We start from the raw sequence: 7,129 nt of genomic DNA on the forward strand, positions 1-7,129 counted from the left end.
GACAATGGTGATGCATTACATAAAGCCAGCCATGGAAAGGAGTAAGACTGATTGGATGAAGATAGCAGGAAAGCAGAGGTTCAGAGGAATGAAAGCATCTCTATTCGCTTGTCTGAAATTCTCACCAATGATTTACATAAGTATTTCTATCACTATTTTATTAATTATTTTCGAAAACCCCATTACTATTTTATATCCGCCTGACTGAGATTTACAAGGTGACCATAGCTTGCTTCATACCAACAATCTCCGTGGGATTCGACCCTTACTCACGTAAGGTATTACTTGGACGACCCAGTGTACTTGCTGGTTAGTTGTGCGAAGTTATGAACCATGGTATTGGCATCATGTTTTTGGCGCCATTACCAGGGAAAGAAAGAACGATGAATTTTACATAATCAAAGTGTAATCATAATTTCTGCGCACCAAGTTTTTGGCGCCGTTGCCGGGGATTGTTCGAGTTTGGACAACTGACGGTTCATCTTGTTGCTCAGATTAGGTAATTTTCTTTTTGTTTTGTTTTCAAAAATTTTTCAAAAATTTTTCTCATTTGTTTTCGAAAAAAAAAAATAATAAATGTTTTCAAAAAAATATATATTTTTTCTTCAGGATTTTTAAGAATGAATTCTAGTGTTTCATAAAGCATGTTGAAGCCTGGCTGGCTGTAAAGCTACGACTGTAGGGCATGTTAGACGTGTCATGTCTGAGTTACATACTAAAGCTTGGCTGGCTATTAAGCCATGCCTGATCTTTTGATTGGAGCTTTAGAGTATAAGATTCCTGGAATTCATATTAAAAATTTTGGAATCCTTATTTTTCTTTTTCAAAATGATTTTTGAAAAAATTAAAAGAAAATACAAAAAAATTTCATAAAATCATAAAAATAAAAAATATTTCATGTTTCTTGTTTGAGTCTTGAGTCAAGTTGAAAGTTTGGTGTCAATTGCATCTTCATCTTGCATTTTTTCGAAAAATTCATGCATTCATAGTGTTCTTCATGATCTTCAAGTTGTTCTTGGTAAGTCTTCTTGTTTGATCTTTGCATTTGCATGTTTTGTGTCTTTTCTTGTTTTTCATATGCATTCTTGGATTCTTAGTGTCTAAGCATTAAAGAATTCTAAGTTTGGTGTCTTGCATGCTTTCTTTGCATTAAAAAAATTTTTCAAAAACATGTTCTTGGTATTCATCTTGACATTCAAAGTGTTCTTGGTGTTCATCTTGACATTCATAGCATTCTTGCATGCATTCATTGTTTTGATCTAAAAATTTCATGCATTGCATCATTTTTCTTGTTTTTCTCTCTCATCATAAAAATTCAAAAAAAAAATTAAAAAAATATCTTTCCCTTTTTCTCTCTCATAAATTCGAAAATTAGATTTGACTTTTTCAAAAAATTTTAAAATCAAGTTGTTTCTTATGAGTCAAATCAAATTTTCAATTTGAAAATCAAATCTTTTTCAAATTTCTTAGTTATTTTCGAAAATTCCAAAAATATTTTTTCAAAAATCTTTTTCTTATTTTTGTATCAAATTTTCGAAAATAACAATAACAATTAATGTTTTGATTCAAAAATTTCAAGTTTGTTACTTACTTGTTAAGAAAGATTCAAACTTTAAGTTCTAGAATCATATCTTGTGATTTCTTGTGAATCAAGTCATTAATTGTGATTTTAAAAATCAAATCTTTTTCAAAACTAATTTCTATCATATCTTTTCAAAAAAATATCTTCCTATCTTATCTTTTTCAAAAATATGATTTCAAAATATCTTTTCTAACTTCCTAACTTCTTATCTTTTCAAAATTGATTTTCAAAATTTGTTTCAACTAACTAACTAACTTTTTGTTTGTTTCTTATCTTTTTCAAAACCACCTAACTAACTCTCTCTCTCTCTAATTTTCGAAAATATCTCCCTCTCTTTTTCAAAACTTCTTTTTAATTAACTAATTATTTTAATTTTTAAAAATAATTTTCGAAAATTACTAACCTTTTTCAAAAACCATTTTCGAAAATCACCAACTCTTTTTCAAAAATTATTTTCGAAATTCTCCCTCTCTCATCTTATTCTATTTATTTATTCATCTACTAACATCTCCTCACCCTTGTGCTTCTTTCCTTACATTACATTCTTTGTCCCCTTCCTTTCTTCCACTCACACAGGGACCTCTATACTGTGGTATAAAGGATCCCTATTATTATTATTATTATTATTATTATTATTATTATTATTATTATTATTATTTCTGTGCCCTCTTCTTTGTCATATGAGCAGGAGCAAGGACAAGAACATTCTTGTTGAAGCAGATCCAGAACCTGAAAGGACTCTGAAGAGAAAATTAAGAGAAGCTAAATTACAACAATCCAGAGATAACCTCTCAGAAATTTTCGAACAGGAAGAGGAGATGGCAGCCGAAAATAATAATAATGCAAGGAGGATGCTTGGTGACTTCACTGCACCAAATTCCAATTTACATGGAAGAAGCATCTCCATCCATACCATCGGAGCAAACAACTTTGAGCTGAAACCTCAGCTAGTTTCTCTGATGCAGCAGAACTGCAAGTTTCATGGACTTCCATCTGAAGATCCTTTTCAGTTCTTAATTGAATTCTTGTAGATCTGTGATACTGTTAAGACTAATGGAGTAGATCCTGAAGTCTACAGGCTCATGCTTTTCCCTTTTGCTGTAAGAGACAGAGCTAGAATATGGTTGGACTTTCAACCCAAAGACAGCCTGAACTCTTGGGATAAGCTGGTCACGGCTTTCTTAGCCAAGTTCTTTCCTCCACAAAAGTTGAGCAAACTTAGAGTAGATGTTCAAACCTTCAGACAAAAAGAAGGTGAGTCCCTCTATGAAGCTTGGGAAAGATACAAACAGTTGACCAAAAAGTGTCCTTCTGACATGCTTTCAGAATGGACCATCCTGGATATATTCTATGATGGTCTGTCTGAGTTATTAAAGATGTCATTGGATACTTCTGCAGGTGGATCCATTCACCTAAAGAAAACGCCTGCAGAAGCTCAAGAACTCATTGACATGGTTGCAAATAACCAGTTCATGTACACTTCTGAAAGGAATCCTGTGAGTAATGGGACGCCTATGAAGAAGGGAGTTCTTGAAGTTGATACTTTGAATGCCATATTGGCTCAGAATAAAATATTGACCCAGCAAGTCAATATGATTTCCCAGAGTCTGAATGGAATGCAAGCTGCATCCAACAGTACTCAAGAGGCATCTTCTGAAGAAGAAGCTTATGATCCTGAGAACCCTGCAATAGCAGAGGTGAATTACTTAGGTGAACCTTATGGAAACACCTATAACTCATCATGGAGAAATCATCCAAATTTCTCATGGAAGGATCAAAAGCCTCAATAAGGCTTTAATAATGGTGGAAGAAATAGGTTTAGCAATAGCAAGCCTTTTCCATCATCCACTCAGCAACAGACAGAGAATTCTGAGCAGAATCCATCTAGCTTAGCAAACTTAGTCTCTGATCTATCTAAGGCTACTGTGAGTTTCATGAATGAAACAAGGTCTTCCATTAGAAATTTGGAAGCACAAGTGGGCCAGCTGAGTAAAAGGATCACTGAAATCCCTCCTAGTACTCTCCCAAGCAATACAGAAGAGAATCTAAAAGGAGAGTGCAAGGCCATTGACATAAGCATCATGGCCGAACCTGTAAGGGAAGGAGAGGACGTGAATCCCAAGGAGAAAGACCTCCTGGGACGTCCAGTGATCAATAAGGAGTTTCCCTCTAAGGAACCAAAGGAATCTAAGGCTCATCTAGAGACCATAGAGATTCCATTAAACCTCCTTATGCCATTCATGAGCTCTGATGAGTATTCCTCTTCTGAAGAGAATGAGGATGTTACTGAAGAGCAAGCTGCCAAGTTCCTTGGTGCAATCATGAAGCTAAATGCCAAATTATTTGGTATTGACACTTGGAAAGATGAACCTCCCTTGTTCACCAATGAACTAAGTGATCTGGATCAATTGACACTGCCTCAGAAGAGACAGGATCCTGGAAAGTTCATAATACCTTGTACCATAGGCACCATGATCTTTAAGGCTCTGTGTGACCTTGGTTCAGGAATAAACCTCATGCCCCTCTCTGTAATAGAGAAACTGGGAATCTATGGGGTGCAGGCTGCTAAAATCTCATTAGAGATGGCAGACAATTCAAGAAAACAGGCTTATGGACAAGTAGAGGACGTGTTAGTAAAGGTTGAAGGCCTTTACATCCCTGCTGATTTCATAGTCCTGGATACTAGAAAGGAAGAGGATGAATCCATCATCCTAGGAAGACATTTCCTGGCCACAGCAAGAGCTGTGATTGATGTGGACAGAGGAGAATTGATCCTTCAATTAAATAAGGACAACCTTGTGTTTACAACTCAAGGATCCCTCTCTGCATCCATGGAGAGGAAGCAGAAAAAGCTTCTCTCAAAGCAGAGTCAAACAAAGCCCCCACAGTCAAACTCTAAGTTTGGTGTTGGGAGGCCACAACCAAACTCTAAGTTTGGTGTTGAACCCCCATATCCAAACTCTAAGTTTGGTGTTGGAGAGTCTCAACAATGCTCTGAACATCTGTGAGGCTCCATGAGAGCCCACTGTCAAGCTATTGACATTAAAGAAGCGCTTGTTGGGAGGCAACCCAATTTTTATCTAACTATATTTTTCTTAGTTATATGTCTTTATAGGTTCATGATCATGTGGAGTCACAAAATAAATATAAAAATTGAAAACGGAATCAAAAACAGCAGAAGAAAAATCACACCCTAGAGGAGCTGGCGCTGAACGCCCAGAACAAGCATGGTTCTGGCGTTCAACGCCAGAAATGGGCAACAAATGGGCGTTGAACGCCCAAAATGGGCACCAACCTGGCGCTGAACGCCCAGAGTTGTGTGCAATGGCATTTTACATGCCTAATTTGGTGCAAGGTTGTAAATCCTTGAACATCTCAGGATCTGTGGACCCCACAGGACCCCATAGGATCACCTCAGGATCTGTGGACCCCACAGGATCCCCACCTACCTCCACTCACTTCTTCTCACCCCTCTCACAATCCCATAAACACTCTTCCCCAAAACCCTTCACCAATCACCTCAATCTCTCTTCCCCATCACCTCTTCACCACTCACATCCATCCACTATTTCCCATAAACCTACCTCATAAACTCCACCTACCTTCAAAATTCAAAATCAATTTCCCACCCAAACCCACCCTATATGGCCGAAACCTAACCCCCCTCCCTCCCCTATATAAAGCCTTCCATTCTTCCTCATTTTCACACAACACAACCCTCTCTTCTCTTCTTGGCCGAAACACAACCCCTTCTCCCTCTCCTCCATTTCTTCTTCATCTATTCTTTCTTCTCTTGCTCGAGGGCGAGAAAACTTCTAAGTTTGGTGTGGTAAAAGCATAAGCTTTTTGTTTTTCCATTACCATTGATGGCACCTAAGACCAGAGAATCCTCTAGAAAAGGAAAAGGGAAGACAAAAGCTTTCACCTCCGAGTCATGGGAGATGGAAAGGTTCATCTCCAAAGCCCATCAAGACCACTTCTATGATGTTGTGGCCAAGAAGAAGGTGATCCCTGAGGTCCCTTTCAAACTCAAAAGAAATGAGTATCCGGAGATCCGACATGAAATTCAAAGAAGAGGTTGGGAAGTTCTAACAAACCCCATCCAACAAGTCGGCATCCTAATGGTTCAAGAGTTCTATGATAATGCATGGATCACTAGGAACCATGATCAAAGTAAGAACCCGGATCCAAAGAACTATGTTACAATGGTTCGGGGGAAATACTTAGATTTTAGTTTGGAAAATGTGAGGTTGGCGTTCAACTTGCCAAACATGGAAGAGAACGCATGCCCCTACACAAGGGGAGTCAACTTTGATCAAAGGTTGGACCAAGTTCTTATGGACATATGTGTAGAAGGAGCTCAATGGAAGATTGACTCCAAAGGCAAGCCGGTTCAACTAAGAAGATTGGACCTCAAGCCTGTAGCTAGAGGATGGTTGGAGTTCATTCAATGCTCAATCATTCCCACTAGCAACCGGTCTGAAGTTACTATAGACCGGGCCATCATGATCCATAGCATCATGATTGGAGAAGAGGTGGAAGTTCATGAGATTATACCTCAAGAACTCTACAAGGTGACTGACAAGTCCTCCACTATGGCAAGGTTAGCCTTTCCTCACCTCATTTGCCACCTATGCAATTCGGCTGGGATTGACATAGAGGGAGATATCCTCATTAAAGAGGATAAGCCCATCAGTAAGAAAAAGATGGAGCAAGCAAGAGAGCCCATTCATGGAACTCAAGAGGCGTATGAAGCTTATCACCATGAGATCCCGGAGATGCCTCAAATGCATTTTCCTCCACAAAACTATTGGGAGCAAATCAACACCTCCCTAGGAGAATTAAGTTCCCACATGGGACAACTAAGGGTGGAACATCAAGAGCACTCCATCATCCTTCATGAAATAAGAGAAGATCAAAGAGCAATGAGGGAGGAGCAACAAAGACAAGAAAGAGACATAGAAGAGCTCAAAGACATCATTGGTTCCTCAAGAAGGAAACGCCACCATCACTAAGGTGGATTCATTCCTTGTTCTTATTTCTTCTGTTTTTCGTTTTCTATGTTATGTGCTTATCTATGTTTGTGTCTTCATTACATGATCATTAGTAGTTAGTAACTTTGTCTTAAAGTTATGAATGTCCTATGAATCCATCACCTCTCTTAAATGAAAAATATTTTAATTCAAAAGAACAAAAAGTACATGAGTTTTGAATTTATCCTTGAACTTAGCTTAATTATATTGATGTGGTGATAATGCGTCTTGTTTTCTGAATGTATGCTTGAACAGTGCATATGTCTTTTGAAGTTATTGTTTAAGAATGTTAAATATGTTGGCTCTTGAAAGAATGATGACTAGGAGACATGTTATTTGATAATCTGAAAAATCATAAAAATGATTCTTGAAGCAAGAAAAAGCAGCAAAGAACAAAGCTTGCAGAAAAAAAAAGAAAAAAAAATAGCGAAAAAATAGAAAGAAAAAAAGAAAAAGCAAGCAGAAAAAGCCAAAAGCTCTTAAAACCAAGAGGCAAGAGCAAAAAGCCAATAAA

Source organism: Arachis hypogaea, chromosome 11, assembly GCF_003086295.3.
Source record: "Arachis hypogaea cultivar Tifrunner chromosome 11, arahy.Tifrunner.gnm2.J5K5, whole genome shotgun sequence".
NCBI classification, from domain to species: Eukaryota; Viridiplantae; Streptophyta; class Magnoliopsida; order Fabales; family Fabaceae; genus Arachis; species Arachis hypogaea.